This window comes from Anomaloglossus baeobatrachus, chromosome 6, assembly GCF_048569485.1.
Source record: "Anomaloglossus baeobatrachus isolate aAnoBae1 chromosome 6, aAnoBae1.hap1, whole genome shotgun sequence".
Taxonomy (NCBI): Eukaryota; Metazoa; Chordata; class Amphibia; order Anura; family Aromobatidae; genus Anomaloglossus; species Anomaloglossus baeobatrachus.
Window position 1 is genome coordinate 427,756,540 of NC_134358.1, and position 16,003 is coordinate 427,772,542.

The following is a 16,003-nucleotide window of genomic DNA, read 5'->3' on the forward strand; positions in this document are numbered from 1 at the left end:
CACCCACCCCTTCAGTGTTTTCAGTTGTGCCCCAGTTGTACATTTCACAGCTAGATTTGCATCAAGCACATTCAAAAATATGCCATTCTTAACCGTCCCCAGGATGACTCCGGGGTAGGTAGCAAAGTCTTTGCTGAACCATGACTTGTTCATCATGGCTCCTTTTAAAAAACACAGCAAGCAACGGTTACTCCAAGCAGAGTCTCCCTTTTTTTCCAAAAATTGTGCCCCACACACGCCCACCCATTCAGTGGCAGCACTTGTGCCCTAGTTGTACACTTCACAGCTAGATTTGCATCAAGCACATTCAAAAATACACCATTCTTAACCGTCCCCAGGATGACACCGGGGTAGGTAGCAAAGTCTTTCCTGATCCCAGTTGTATGCATCTTAGATCATTTTTTAAAACAATGTAAGCAAGGATTACTCCAAGCGGAGTGTCCCTTTTTTCCAAAAATTGTGCCCCACACACACCCACCCATTCAGTGGCAGCACTTGTGCCCTAGTTGTACACTTCACAGCTAGATTTGCATCAAGTACATTCAAAAATACGCCATTCTTAACCGTCCCCAGGATGACACCGGGGTAGGTAGCAAAGTCTTTGCTGATCCCAGCTCTGTTCATCTTGGATCATTTTTAAAAACACTGTAAGCAAGGGTTACTCCAAGCGGAGTCTCCCTTTTTTCCAAAAATTGGCTCACACACACACCCACCCCTTCAGTGTTTTCAGTTGTGCCCCAGTTGTACACTTCACAGCTAGATTTGCATCAAGCACATTCAAAAATACGCCATTCTTAACCGTCCCCAGGATGACACCGGGGTAGGTAGCAAAGTCTTTGCTGATCCCAGCTCTGTTCATCTTGGATCATTTTTTAAAACAATGTAAGCAAGGATTACTCCAAGCGGAGTGTCCCTTTTTTCCAAAAATTGTGCCCCACACACACCCACCCATTCAGTGGCAGCAGTTGTGCCCTAGTTGTACACTTCACAGCTAGATTTGCATCAAGCACATTCAAAAATACGCCATTCTTAATCGTCCCCAGGATGACACCGGGGTAGGTAGCAAAGTCTTTCCTGATCCCAGCTCTGTTCATCTTGGCTCCTTTTAAAAAACACAGCAAGCAACGGTTACTCCAAGCTGAGTCTCTCTTTTTTCCAAAAATTGTGCCCCACACACACCCACCCATTCAGTGGCAGCACTTGTGCCCTAGTTGTACACTTCACAGCTAGATTTGCATCAAGCACATTCAAAAATACACCATTCTTAACCGTCCCCAGGATGACACCGGGGTAGGTAGCAAAGTCTTTCCTGATCCCAGCTCTGTTCATCTTGGCTCCTTTTTAAAAACACTGTAAGCAAGGGTTACTCCAAGCGGAGTCTCCCTTTTTTCCAAAAATTGGGCCACACACACACCCACCCCTTCAGTGTTTTCAGTTGTGCCCCAGTTGTACACTTCACAGCTAGATTTGCATCAAGCACATTCAAAAATACGCCATACTTAACCGTTCCCAGGATGACACCGGGGTAGGTGGCAAAGTCTTTCCTGATCCCAGCTCTGTTCATCTTGGATCATTTTTTAAAACAATGTAAGCAAGGATTACTCCAAGCGGAGTGTCCCTTTTTTCCAAAAATTGTGCCCCACACACACCCACCCCTTCAGTGGCAGCACTTGTGCCCTAGTTGTACACTTCACAGCTAGATTTGCATCAAGCACATTAAAAAATACGCCATTCTTAACCGTCCCCAGGATGACACCGGGGTAGGTAGCAAAGTCTTTGCTGAACCATGACTTGTTCATCTTGGCTCCTTTTAAAAAACACAGCAAGCAACGGTTACTCCAAGCGGAGTCTCCCTTTTTTTCCAAAAATTGTGCCCCACACACACCCACCCATTCAGTGGCAGCACTTGTGCCCTAGTTGTACACTTCACAGCTAGATTTGCATCAAGCACATTCAAAAATACGTCATACTTAACCGTTCCCAGGATGACACTGGGGTAGGTAGCAAAGTCTTTCCTGATCCCAGCTGTATGCAACTTGGATCATTTATTAAAACAATGTAAGCAAGGATTACTCCAAGCGGCGTGTCCCTTTTTTCCAAAAATTGTGCCCCACACACACCCACCCATTCAGTGGCAGCACTTGTGCCCTAGTTGTACACTTCACAGCTAGATTTGCATCAAGCACATTCAAAAATACGCCATTCTTAACCGTCCCCAGGATGACACCGGGGTAGGTAGCAAAGTCTTTCCTGATCCCAGCTCTGTTAATCTTGGCTCCTTTTTAAAAACACTGTAAGCAAGGGTTACTCCAAGCGGAGTCTACCTTTTTTCCAAAAATTGGGCCACACACAACCCACCCCTTCAGTGTTTTCAGTTGTGCCCCAGTTGTACACTTCACAGCTAGATTTGCATCAAGCACATTCAAAAATACGCCATTCTTAACCGTCCCCAGGATGACACCGGGGTAGGTAGCAAAGTCTTTGCTGATCCCAGCTCTGTTCATCTTGGATCATTTTTTAAAACAATGTAAGCAAGGATTACTCCAAGCGGAGTGTCCCTTTTTTCCAAAAATTGTGCCCCACACACACCCACCCATTCAGTGGCAGCACTTGTGCCCTAGTTGTACACTTCACAGCTAGATTTGCATCAAGCACATTCAAAAATACGCCATTCTTAACCGTCCCCAGGATGACACCGGGGTAGGTAGCAAAGTCTTTGCTGATCCCAGCTCTGTTCATCTTGGATCATTTTTAAAAATACTGTAAGTAAGGGTTACTCCAAGCGGAGTCTCCCTTTTTCCAAAAATTGTGCCCCACACACACCCACCCATTCAGTGGCAGCACTTGTGCCCTAGTTGTACACTTCACAGCTAGATTTGCATCAAGCACATTAAAAAATACGCCATTCTTAACCGTCCCCAGGATGACACCGGGGTAGGTAGCAAAGTCTTTGCTGAACCATGACTTGATCATCTTGGCTCCTTTTAAAAAACACAGCAAGCAAGGGTTACTCCAAGCAGAGTCTCCCTTTTTTTCCAAAAATTGTGCCCCACACACACCCACCCATTCAGTGGCAGCACTTGTGCGCTAGTTGTACACTTCACAGCTAGATTTGCATCAAGCACATTCAAAAATACGCCATTCTTAACCGTCCCCAGGATGACACCGGGGTAGGTAGCAAAGTCTTTCCTGATCCCAGCTCTGTTCATCTTGGCTCCTTTTTAAAACCACTGTAAGCAAGGGTTACTCCAAGCGGAGTCTCCCTTTTTTCCAAAAATTGGGCCACACACACACCCACCCCTTCAGTGTTTTCAGATGTGCCCCAGTTGTACACTTCACAGCTAGATTTGCATCAAGCACATTCAAAAATACGCCATTCTTAACCGTCCCCAGGATGACACCGGGGTAGGTAGCAAAGTCTTTGCTGATCCCAGCTCTGTTCATCTTGGATCATTTTTTAAAACAATGTAAGCAAGGATTACTCCAAGCGGAGTGTCCCTTTTTTCCAAAAATTGTGCCCCACACACACCCACCCATTCAGTGGCAGCACTTGTGCCCTAGTTGTACACTTCACAGCTAGATTTGCATCAAGCACATTCAAAAATACGCCATTCTTAACCGTCCCCAGGATGACACCGGGGTAGGTAGCAAAGTCTTTGCTGATCCCAGCTCTGTTCATCTTGGATCATTTTTAAAAATACTGTAAGTAAGGGTTACTCCAAGCGGAGTCTCCCTTTTTCCAAAAATTGTGCCCCACACACACCCACCCATTCAGTGGCAGCACTTGTGCCCTAGTTGTACACTTCACAGCTAGATTTGCATCAAGCACATTAAAAATACGCCATTCTTAACCGTCCCCAGGATGGCACCAGGGTAGGTAGCAAAGTCTTTGCTGAACCATGACTTGTTCATCTTGGCTCCTTTTAAAAAACACAGCAAGCAACAGTTACTCCAAGCAGAGTCTCCCTTTTTTTCCAAAAATTGTGCCCCACACACACCCACCCATTCAGTGGCAGCACTTGTGCGCTAGTTGTACACTTCACAGCTAGATTTGCATCAAGCACATTCAAAAATACGCCATTCTTAACCGTCCCCAGGATGACACCGGGGTAGGTAGCAAAGTCTTTGCTGATCCCAGCTCTGTTCATCTTGGATCATTTTTTAAAACATTGGAAGCAAGGATTACTCCAAGCGGAGTGTCCCTTTTTTCCAAAAGTTGTGCCCCACACACATTCACCCATTCAGTGGCAGCACTTGTGCCCTAGTTGTACACGTCACAGCTAGATTTGCATCAAGCACATTCAAAAATACGCCATTCTTAACCGTCCCCAGGATGACACCGGGGTAGGTAGCAAAGTCTTTGCTGATCCCAGCTCTGTTCATCTTGGATCATTTTTTAAAACAATGTAAGCAAGGATTACTCCAAGCGGAGTGTCCCTTTTTTCCAAAAATTGTGCCCCACACACACCCACCCATTCAGTGGCAGCACTTGTGCCCTAGTTGTACACTTCACAGCTAGATTTGCATCAAGGACATTCAAAAATATGCCATTCTTAACCATCCCCAGGATGACACCGGGGTAGGTAGCAAAGTCTTTGCTGATCCCAGCTCTGTTCATCTTGGATGATTTTTAAAAATACTGTAAGTAAGGGTTACTCCAAGCGGAGTCTCCCTTTTTCCAAAAATTGTGCCCCACACACACCCACCCATTCAGTGGCAGCACTTGTGCCCTAGTTGTACACTTCACAGCTAGATTTGCATCAAGCACATTAAAAATACGCCATTCTTAACCGTCCCCAGGATGACACCAGGGTAGGTAGCAAAGTCTTTGCTGAACCATGACTTGTTCATCTTGGCTCCTTTTAAAAATCACAGCAAGCAACGGTTACTCCAAGCAGAGTCTCCCTTTTTTTCCAAAAATTGTGCCCCACACACACCCACCCATTCAGTGGCAGCACTTGTGCGCTAGTTGTACACTTCACAGCTAGATTTGCATCAAGCACATTCAAAAATACGCCATTCTTAACCGTCCCCAGGATGACACCGGGGTAGGTAGCAAAGTCTTTCCTGATCCCAGCTCTGTTCATCTTGGCTCCTTTTTAAAACCACTGTAAGCAAGGGTTACTCCAAGCGGAGTCTCCCTTTTTTCCAAAAATTGGGCCACACACACACCCACCCCTTCAGTGTTTTCAGTTGTGCCCCAGTTGTACATTTCACAGCTAGATTTGCATCAAGCACATTCAAAAATACGCCATTCTTAACCGTCCCCAGGATGACACCGGGGTAGGTAGCAAAGTCTTTGCTGATCCCAGCTCTGTTCATCTTGGATCATTTTTTAAAACAATGGAAGCAAGGATTACTCCAAGCGGAGTGTCCCTTTTTTCCAAAAGTTGTGCCCCACACACACACCCACCAATTCAGTGGCAGCACTTGTGCCCTAGTTGTACACGTCACAGCTAGATTTGCATCAAGCACATTCAAAAATACGCCATTCTTAACCGTCCCCAGGATGACACCGGGGTAGGTAGCAAAGTCTTTGCTGATCCCAGCTCTGTTCATCTTGGATCATTTTTTAAAACAATGTAAGCAAGGATTACTCCAAGCGGAGTGTCCCTTTTTTCCAAAAATTGTGCCCCACACACACCCACCCATTCAGTGGCAGCACTTGTGCCCTAGTTGTACACTTCACAGCTAGATTTGCATCAAGGACATTCAAAAATATGCCATTCTTAACCATCCCCAGGATGACACCGGGGTAGGTAGCAAAGTCTTTGCTGATCCCAGCTCTGTTCATCTTGGATCATTTTTAAAAATACTGTAAGTAAGGGTTACTCCAAGCGGAGTCTCCCTTTTTCCAAAAATTGTGCCCCACACACACCCACCCATTCAGTGGCAGCACTTGTGCCCTAGTTGTACACTTCACAGCTAGATTTGCATCAAGCACATTAAAAATACGCCATTCTTAACCGTCCCCAGGATGACACCAGGGTAGGTAGCAAAGTCTTTGCTGAACCATGACTTGTTCATCTTGGCTCCTTTTAAAAATCACAGCAAGCAACGGTTACTCCAAGCAGAGTCTCCCTTTTTTTCCAAAAATTGTGCCCCACACACACCCACCCATTCAGTGGCAGCACTTGTGCGCTAGTTGTACACTTCACAGCTAGATTTGCATCAAGCACATTCAAAAATACGCCATTCTTAACCGTCCCCAGGATGACACCGGGGTAGGTAGCAAAGTCTTTCCTGATCCCAGCTCTGTTCATCTTGGCTCCTTTTTAAAACCACTGTAAGTAAGGGTTACTCCAAGCGGAGTCTCCCTTTTTTCCAAAAATTGGGCCACACACAACCCACCCCTTCAGTGTTTTCAGTTGTGCCCCAGTTGTACACTTCACAGCTAGATTTGCATCAAGCACATTCAAAAATACGCCATTCTTAACCGTCCCCAGGATGACACCGGGGTAGGTAGCAAAGTCTTTGCTGATCCCAGCTCTGTTCATCTTGGATCATTTTTTAAAACAATGTAAGCAAGGATTACTCCAAGCGGAGTGTCCCTTTTTTCCAAAAATTGTGCCCCACACACACCCACCCATTCAGTGGCAGCACTTGTGCCCTAGTTGTACACTTCACAGCTAGATTTGCATCAAGCACATTCAAAAATACGCCATTCTTAACCGTCCCCAGGATGACACCGGGGTAGGTAGCAAAGTCTTTGCTGATCCCAGCTCTGTTCATCTTGGATCATTTTTAAAAATACTGTAAGTAAGGGTTACTCCAAGCGGAGTCTCCCTTTTTCCAAAAATTGTGCCCCACACACACCCACCCATTCAGTGGCAGCACTTGTGCCCTAGTTGTACACTTCACAGCTAGATTTGCATCAAGCACATTAAAAAATACGCCATTCTTAACCGTCCCCAGGATGACACCGGGGTAGGTAGCAAAGTCTTTGCTGAACCATGACTTGATCATCTTGGCTCCTTTTAAAAAACACAGCAAGCAAGGGTTACTCCAAGCAGAGTCTCCCTTTTTTTCCAAAAATTGTGCCCCACACACACCCACCCATTCAGTGGCAGCACTTGTGCGCTAGTTGTACACTTCACAGCTAGATTTGCATCAAGCACATTCAAAAATACGCCATTCTTAACCGTCCCCAGGATGACACCGGGGTAGGTAGCAAAGTCTTTCCTGATCCCAGCTCTGTTCATCTTGGCTCCTTTTTAAAACCACTGTAAGCAAGGGTTACTCCAAGCGGAGTCTCCCTTTTTTCCAAAAATTGGGCCACACACACACCCACCCCTTCAGTGTTTTCAGATGTGCCCCAGTTGTACACTTCACAGCTAGATTTGCATCAAGCACATTCAAAAATACGCCATTCTTAACCGTCCCCAGGATGACACCGGGGTAGGTAGCAAAGTCTTTGCTGATCCCAGCTCTGTTCATCTTGGATCATTTTTTAAAACAATGTAAGCAAGGATTACTCCAAGCGGAGTGTCCCTTTTTTCCAAAAATTGTGCCCCACACACACCCACCCATTCAGTGGCAGCACTTGTGCCCTAGTTGTACACTTCACAGCTAGATTTGCATCAAGCACATTCAAAAATACGCCATTCTTAACCGTCCCCAGGATGACACCGGGGTAGGTAGCAAAGTCTTTGCTGATCCCAGCAATGTTCATCTTGGATCATTTTTAAAAATACTGTAAGTAAGGGTTACTCCAAGCGGAGTCTCCCTTTTTCCAAAAATTGTGCCCCACACACACCCACCCATTCAGTGGCAGCACTTGTGCCCTAGTTGTACACTTCACAGCTAGATTTGCATCAAGCACATTCAAAAATACGCCATTCTTAACCGTCCCCAGGATGACACCGGGGTAGGTAGCAAAGTCTTTCCTGATCCCAGCTCTGTTAATCTTGGCTCCTTTTTAAAAACACTGTAAGCAAGGGTTACTCCAAGCGGAGTCTACCTTTTTTCCAAAAATTGGGCCACACACAACCCACCCCTTCAGTGTTTTCAGTTGTGCCCCAGTTGTACACTTCACAGCTAGATTTGCATCAAGCACATTCAAAAATACGCCATTCTTAACCGTCCCCAGGATGACACCGGGGTAGGTAGCAAAGTCTTTGCTGATCCCAGCTCTGTTCATCTTGGATCATTTTTTAAAACAATGTAAGCAAGGATTACTCCAAGCGGAGTGTCCCTTTTTTCCAAAAATTGTGCCCCACACACACCCACCCATTCAGTGGCAGCACTTGTGCCCTAGTTGTACACTTCACAGCTAGATTTGCATCAAGCACATTCAAAAATACGCCATTCTTAACCGTCCCCAGGATGACACCGGGGTAGGTAGCAAAGTCTTTGCTGATCCCAGCTCTGTTCATCTTGGATCATTTTTAAAAATACTGTAAGTAAGGGTTACTCCAAGCGGAGTCTCCCTTTTTCCAAAAATTGTGCCCCACACACACCCACCCATTCAGTGGCAGCACTTGTGCGCTAGTTGTACACTTCACAGCTAGATTTGCATCAAGCACATTCAAAAATACGCCATTCTTAACCGTCCCCAGGATGACACCGGGGTAGGTAGCAAAGTCTTTCCTGATCCCAGCTCTGTTCATCTTGGCTCCTTTTTAAAACCACTGTAAGCAAGGGTTACTCCAAGCGGAGTCTCCCTTTTTTCCAAAAATTGGGCCACACACACACCCACCCCTTCAGTGTTTTCAGATGTGCCCCAGTTGTACACTTCACAGCTAGATTTGCATCAAGCACATTCAAAAATACGCCATTCTTAACCGTCCCCAGGATGACACCGGGGTAGGTAGCAAAGTCTTTGCTGATCCCAGCTCTGTTCATCTTGGATCATTTTTTAAAACAATGTAAGCAAGGATTACTCCAAGCGGAGTGTCCCTTTTTTCCAAAAATTGTGCCCCACACACACCCACCCATTCAGTGGCAGCACTTGTGCCCTAGTTGTACACTTCACAGCTAGATTTGCATCAAGCACATTCAAAAATACGCCATTCTTAACCGTCCCCAGGATGACACCGGGGTAGGTAGCAAAGTCTTTGCTGATCCCAGCTCTGTTCATCTTGGATCATTTTTAAAAATACTGTAAGTAAGGGTTACTCCAAGCGGAGTCTCCCTTTTTCCAAAAATTGTGCCCCACACACACCCACCCATTCAGTGGCAGCACTTGTGCCCTAGTTGTACACTTCACAGCTAGATTTGCATCAAGCACATTAAAAATACGCCATTCTTAACCGTCGCCAGGATGGCACCAGGGTAGGTAGCAAAGTCTTTGCTGAACCATGACTTGTTCATCTTGGCTCCTTTTAAAAAACACAGCAAGCAACGGTTACTCCAAGCAGAGTCTCCCTTTTTTTCCAAAAATTGTGCCCCACACACACCCACCCATTCAGTGGCAGCACTTGTGCGCTAGTTGTACACTTCACAGCTAGATTTGCATCAAGCACATTCAAAAATACGCCATTCTTAACCGTCCCCAGGATGACACCGGGGTAGGTAGCAAAGTCTTTCCTGATCCCAGCTCTGTTCATCTTGGCTCCTTTTTAAAACCACTGTAAGCAAGGGTTACTCCAAGCGGAGTCTCCCTTTTTTCCAAAAATTAGGCCACACACACACCCACCCCTTCAGTGTTTTCAGATGTGCCCCAGTTGTACACTTCACAGCTAGATTTGCATCAAGCACATTCAAAAATACGCCATTCTTAACCGTCCCCAGGATGACACCGGGGTAGGTAGCAAAGTCTTTGCTGATCCCAGCTCTGTTCATCTTGGATCATTTTTTAAAACATTGGAAGCAAGGATTACTCCAAGCGGAGTGTCCCTTTTTTCCAAAAGTTGTGCCCCACACACACATTCACCCATTCAGTGGCAGCACTTGTGCCCTAGTTGTACACGTCACAGCTAGATTTGCATCAAGCACATTCAAAAATACGCCATTCTTAACCGTCCCCAGGATGACACCGGGGTAGGTAGCAAAGTCTTTGCTGATCCCAGCTCTGTTCATCTTGGATCATTTTTTAAAACAATGTAAGCAAGGATTACTCCAAGCGGAGTGTCCCTTTTTTCCAAAAATTGTGCCCCACACACACCCACCCATTCAGTGGCAGCACTTGTGCCCTAGTTGTACACTTCACAGCTAGATTTGCATCAAGGACATTCAAAAATATGCCATTCTTAACCATCCCCAGGATGACACCGGGGTAGGTAGCAAAGTCTTTGCTGATCCCAGCTCTGTTCATCTTGGATGATTTTTAAAAATACTGTAAGTAAGGGTTACTCCAAGCGGAGTCTCCCTTTTTCCAAAAATTGTGCCCCACACACACCCACCCATTCAGTGGCAGCACTTGTGCCCTAGTTGTACACTTCACAGCTAGATTTGCATCAAGCACATTAAAAATACGCCATTCTTAACCGTCCCCAGGATGACACCAGGGTAGGTAGCAAAGTCTTTGCTGAACCATGACTTGTTCATCTTGGCTCCTTTTAAAAATCACAGCAAGCAACGGTTACTCCAAGCAGAGTCTCCCTTTTTTTCCAAAAATTGTGCCCCACACACACCCACCCATTCAGTGGCAGCACTTGTGCGCTAGTTGTACACTTCACAGCTAGATTTGCATCAAGCACATTCAAAAATACGCCATTCTTAACCGTCCCCAGGATGACACCGGGGTAGGTAGCAAAGTCTTTCCTGATCCCAGCTCTGTTCATCTTGGCTCCTTTTTAAAACCACTGTAAGCAAGGGTTACTCCAAGCGGAGTCTCCCTTTTTTCCAAAAATTGGGCCACACACACACCCACCCCTTCAGTGTTTTCAGTTGTGCCCCAGTTGTACATTTCACAGCTAGATTTGCATCAAGCACATTCAAAAATACGCCATTCTTAACCGTCCCCAGGATGACACCGGGGTAGGTAGCAAAGTCTTTGCTGATCCCAGCTCTGTTCATCTTGGATCATTTTTTAAAACAATGGAAGCAAGGATTACTCCAAGCGGAGTGTCCCTTTTTTCCAAAAGTTGTGCCCCACACACACACCCACCAATTCAGTGGCAGCACTTGTGCCCTAGTTGTACACGTCACAGCTAGATTTGCATCAAGCACATTCAAAAATACGCCATTCTTAACCGTCCCCAGGATGACACCGGGGTAGGTAGCAAAGTCTTTGCTGATCCCAGCTCTGTTCATCTTGGATCATTTTTTAAAACAATGTAAGCAAGGATTACTCCAAGCGGAGTGTCCCTTTTTTCCAAAAATTGTGCCCCACACACACCCACCCATTCAGTGGCAGCACTTGTGCCCTAGTTGTACACTTCACAGCTAGATTTGCATCAAGGACATTCAAAAATATGCCATTCTTAACCATCCCCAGGATGACACCGGGGTAGGTAGCAAAGTCTTTGCTGATCCCAGCTCTGTTCATCTTGGATCATTTTTAAAAATACTGTAAGTAAGGGTTACTCCAAGCGGAGTCTCCCTTTTTCCAAAAATTGTGCCCCACACACACCCACCCATTCAGTGGCAGCACTTGTGCCCTAGTTGTACACTTCACAGCTAGATTTGCATCAAGCACATTAAAAATACGCCATTCTTAACCGTCCCCAGGATGACACCAGGGTAGGTAGCAAAGTCTTTGCTGAACCATGACTTGTTCATCTTGGCTCCTTTTAAAAATCACAGCAAGCAACGGTTACTCCAAGCAGAGTCTCCCTTTTTTTCCAAAAATTGTGCCCCACACACACCCACCCATTCAGTGGCAGCACTTGTGCGCTAGTTGTACACTTCACAGCTAGATTTGCATCAAGCACATTCAAAAATACGCCATTCTTAACCGTCCCCAGGATGACACCGGGGTAGGTAGCAAAGTCTTTCCTGATCCCAGCTCTGTTCATCTTGGCTCCTTTTTAAAACCACTGTAAGCAAGGGTTACTCCAAGCGGAGTCTCCCTTTTTTCCAAAAATTGGGCCACACACACACCCACCCCTTTAGTGTTTTCAGTTGTGCCCCAGTTGTACATTTCACAGCTAGATTTGCATCAAGCACATTCAAAAATTCGCCATTCTTAACCGTCCCCAGGATGACACCGGGGTAGGTAGCAAAGTCTTTGCTGATCCCAGCTCTTTTCATCTTGGATCATTTTTTAAAACAATGGAAGCAAGGATTACTCCAAGCGGAATGTCCCTTTTTTCCAAAAATTGTGCCCCACACACACACCCACCCATTCAGTGGCAGCACTTCTACCCTAGTTGTACACTTCACAGCTAGATTTGCATCAAGCCCATTCAAAAATACGCCATTCTTAACCGTCCCCAGGATGACACCGGGGTAGGTAGCAAAGTCTTTGCTGATCCCAGCTCTGTTCATCTTGGATCATTTTTAAAAACACTGTAAGTAAGGGTTACTCCAAGCGGAGTCTCCCTTTTTTCCAAAAATTGTGCCCCACACACACCCACCCATTCAGTGGCAGCACTTGTGCCCTAGTTGTACACTTCACAGCTAGATTTGCATCAAGCACATTCAAAAATACGCCATTCTTAACCGTCCCCAGGATGACACCGGGGTAGGTAGCAAAGTCTTTCCTGATCCCAGCTCTGTTCATCTTGGCTCCTTTTTACAAACACTGTAAGCAAGGGTTACTCCAAGTGGAGTCTCCCTTTTTTCCAAAAATTGGGCCACACACACACCCACCCCTTCAGTGTTTTCAGTTGTGCCCCAGTTGTACACTTCACAGCTAGATTTGCATCAAGCACATTCAAAAATACGCCATTCTTAACCGTCCCCAGGATGACACCGGGGTAGGTAGCAAAGTCTTTGCTGATCCCAGCTCTGTTCATCTTGGATCATTTTTTAAAACAATGTAAGCAAGGATTAATCCAAGCGGAGTCTCCCTTTTTTCCAAAAATTGGACCCCACACACACCCACCCATTCAGTGGCAGCAGTTGTGCCCCAGTTGTACACTTCACAGCTAGATTTGCATCAAGCACATTCAAAAATACGCCATTCTTAACCGTCCCCAGGATGACACCGGGGTAGGTAGCAAAGTCTTTGCTGATCCCAGCTCTGTTCATCTTGGATCATTTTTAAAAACACTGTAAGTAAGGGTTACTCCAAGCGGAGTCTCCCTTTTTTCAAAAAATTGTGCCCCACACACACCCACCCATTCAGTGGCAGCACTTGTGCCCTAGTTGTACACTTCACAGCTAGATTTGTATCAAGCACATTCAAAAATACGCCATTCTTAACCGTCCCCAGGATGACACCGGGGTAGGTAGCAAAGTCTTTCCTGATCCCAGCTCTGTTCATCTTGGCTCCTTTTTAAAAACACTGTAAGCAAGGGTTACTCCAAGCGGAGTCTCCCTTTTTTCCAAAAATTGGGCCACACACACACCCACCCCTTCAGTATTTTCAGTTTTACCCCAGTTGTACACTTCACAGCTAGATTTGCATCAAGCACATTCAAAAATATGCCATTCTTAACCGTCCCCAGGATGACACCAGGGTAGGCAGCAAAGTCTTTGCTGATCCAAGCTCTGTTCATCTTTGATCATTTTTTAAAACAATGTAAGCAAGGGTTACTCCAAGCGGAGTGTCCCTTTTTTCCAAAAATTGTGCCCCACAGACACCCCATCAGTGGCAGCACTTGTGCCCTAGTTGCAAACAGGATGTTTTGATTTGCATCAAGCACATTCCAAATCCAACAGCATTTACTCTCCCCAGGATGACACAGGGGTAGTAAATTCCTTGTGGATCCATGACTTGTTCATTTTGATGAACGTTAATCTGTCCACATTGTCACTGGACAGACGCGTGCGCTTATCTGTCAGCACACACCCAGCAGCACTGAAGACACGTTCAGAGACAACGCTGGCAGCTGGACACGACAAAATCTCCAAGGCGTAACTGGAGAGCTCTTGCCATTTTTCAAGATTTGAAGCCCAAAATGAGCAAGGCTCCATTTGCAAAGTCATGGCATCGATGTTCATTTGGAGATACTCCTGTATCATTCTCTCCAGCCGTTGACTATGTGTCAGACTTGTTGTCTCTGGTGGCCTTGCAAAGAAGGGTCTAAAAAAATTATGAAAAGATTCAATAAAATTGCTGTTACCAGCACCAGATACGGTGCTACTGGTACGGGTAGACTGTTGGATATGACGAGACCGTCCCATGTTTGTCAAGTTACAACTGGGAGATTCACTCCCTGCACTTGCATGGTTGTTTGGTGGAAAAGCCGAGCTAAGATCGAGTAACAGCTTCTGCTGATACTCCTGTATACGTGCGTCTCTTTCTATGGCTGGAATTATGTCACAAAATTTGGACTTGTACCGGGGATCTAATAGTGTGGCAAGCCAGTAGTCATCATCACTTCTAATTTTGACAATACGAGGGTCATGTTGGAGGTAGTGCAACAAGAAGGCACTCATGTGTCTTGCGCAGCTATGCGGACCAAGTCCACGCTGTGTTTGTGGCATAGAGGTGCTAACCATTCTTTCTTCCTCTGACATCTCCCCCCAACCTCTTTCAACTGAAATTTGACCAAGGTCTCCCTCATCCGCTGAGTCTTCCATGTCCATTGACAGTTCGTCCTCCAATTCTTCATGTTCTCCTGCACCTTCCTCAACATTTCGCCTGCTACCATGCGCCCTTGTTGATCCCTGTCCCCCATGGTCCCATGCCTGCCGCGTTGGTGATGATGAACGTCTGGACCTTGGTGATGTTGTTGTCCCTTGCGCATATGAATCCTCCTGTAGTTCCTCCCCTTCCTGTTGTCCCACACCCTGACTCCGAATAGTGTTCAGCGTGTGCTCCAGCATGTAAATGACTGGAATTGTCATGCTGAAAATGGCATTGTCAGCGCTAAACATATTCGTCGCCATGTCGAAACTGTGCAGAAGGGTGCATAGGTCCTTGATCTGAGACCACTCCATCAGGGTGATCTGCCCCACCTCTGCATCTCGTTGGCCCAGGCTATACATCATGACGTATTGCACCAGGGCTCGGCGGTGTTGCCACAGTCGCTGTAACATGTGGAGAGTCGAATTCCAGCGTGTCGCCACATCGCATTTCAGGCGATGAACCGGCAGGCCGAAAGACTTCTGGAGCGATGCAAGTCGCTCAGCTGCGGCGGTTGAACGGCGGAAGTGACCAGACAGTTTTCGTGCCCTGGTCAGAAGGCCATCTAGGCCGGGATAGTGTGTTAAAAATTGCTGGACAACAAGGTTCAACACGTGAGCCATACAAGGCACGTGTGTCACCTTGCCCAGGCGAAGGGCCGCACCCAGGTTTGCAGCATTGTCGCACACGGCCTTACCAGGCTGCAGGTTGAGTGGAGACAACCATTTATTAAACTCGGACCGCAGAGCTGACCACAACTCCTCAGCTGTGTGACTCTTATTCCCAAGACATGTCAAGCTAAAGACCGCCTGATGCCGTTGCGCTCTGCTGCCAGCATAGTAATGAGGCGTGCGTGATTCCTTCTGCGCAGTGAGAACGCTGGTGGCCTGACCAGGCAGGCTTGGGGTGGCGGTGGAGGACACAGATGAAGTGGAGGAGGCAGAAGCAGTGGCGGAACTTGGACAGACAGAGGATTGACACACAAGTCGTGGGGACGGCAAGACTTGTGTAGCAGACCCTTCACCATCTATCACCATAGTTACCCAGTTCCCAGTCAGCGACATGTAACGTCCCTGTCCATGCTTACTGGTCCAAGTATCGGTGGTGAAATGCACCCGTTCACACACAGAGTTTCTCAAGGAAGCGGTGATGTTGTGTGCGACATGCTGATGTAGCGCGGGCACACCTTTCTTAGAGAAGTAGTGGCGACTGGGCATCTGGTACTGGGGCACAGCGACAAACATAAGGTCTCTAAAATCCTGTGTGTCCACCAGGCGGAAAGGCAGCATTTCGGTAGCCAAGAGCTTACAGAGGGATAAAGTCAACCTCTTAGCTTTGTCATGGGTCGCAGGAAATGGCCTTTTATTTGACCACATCTGAGGG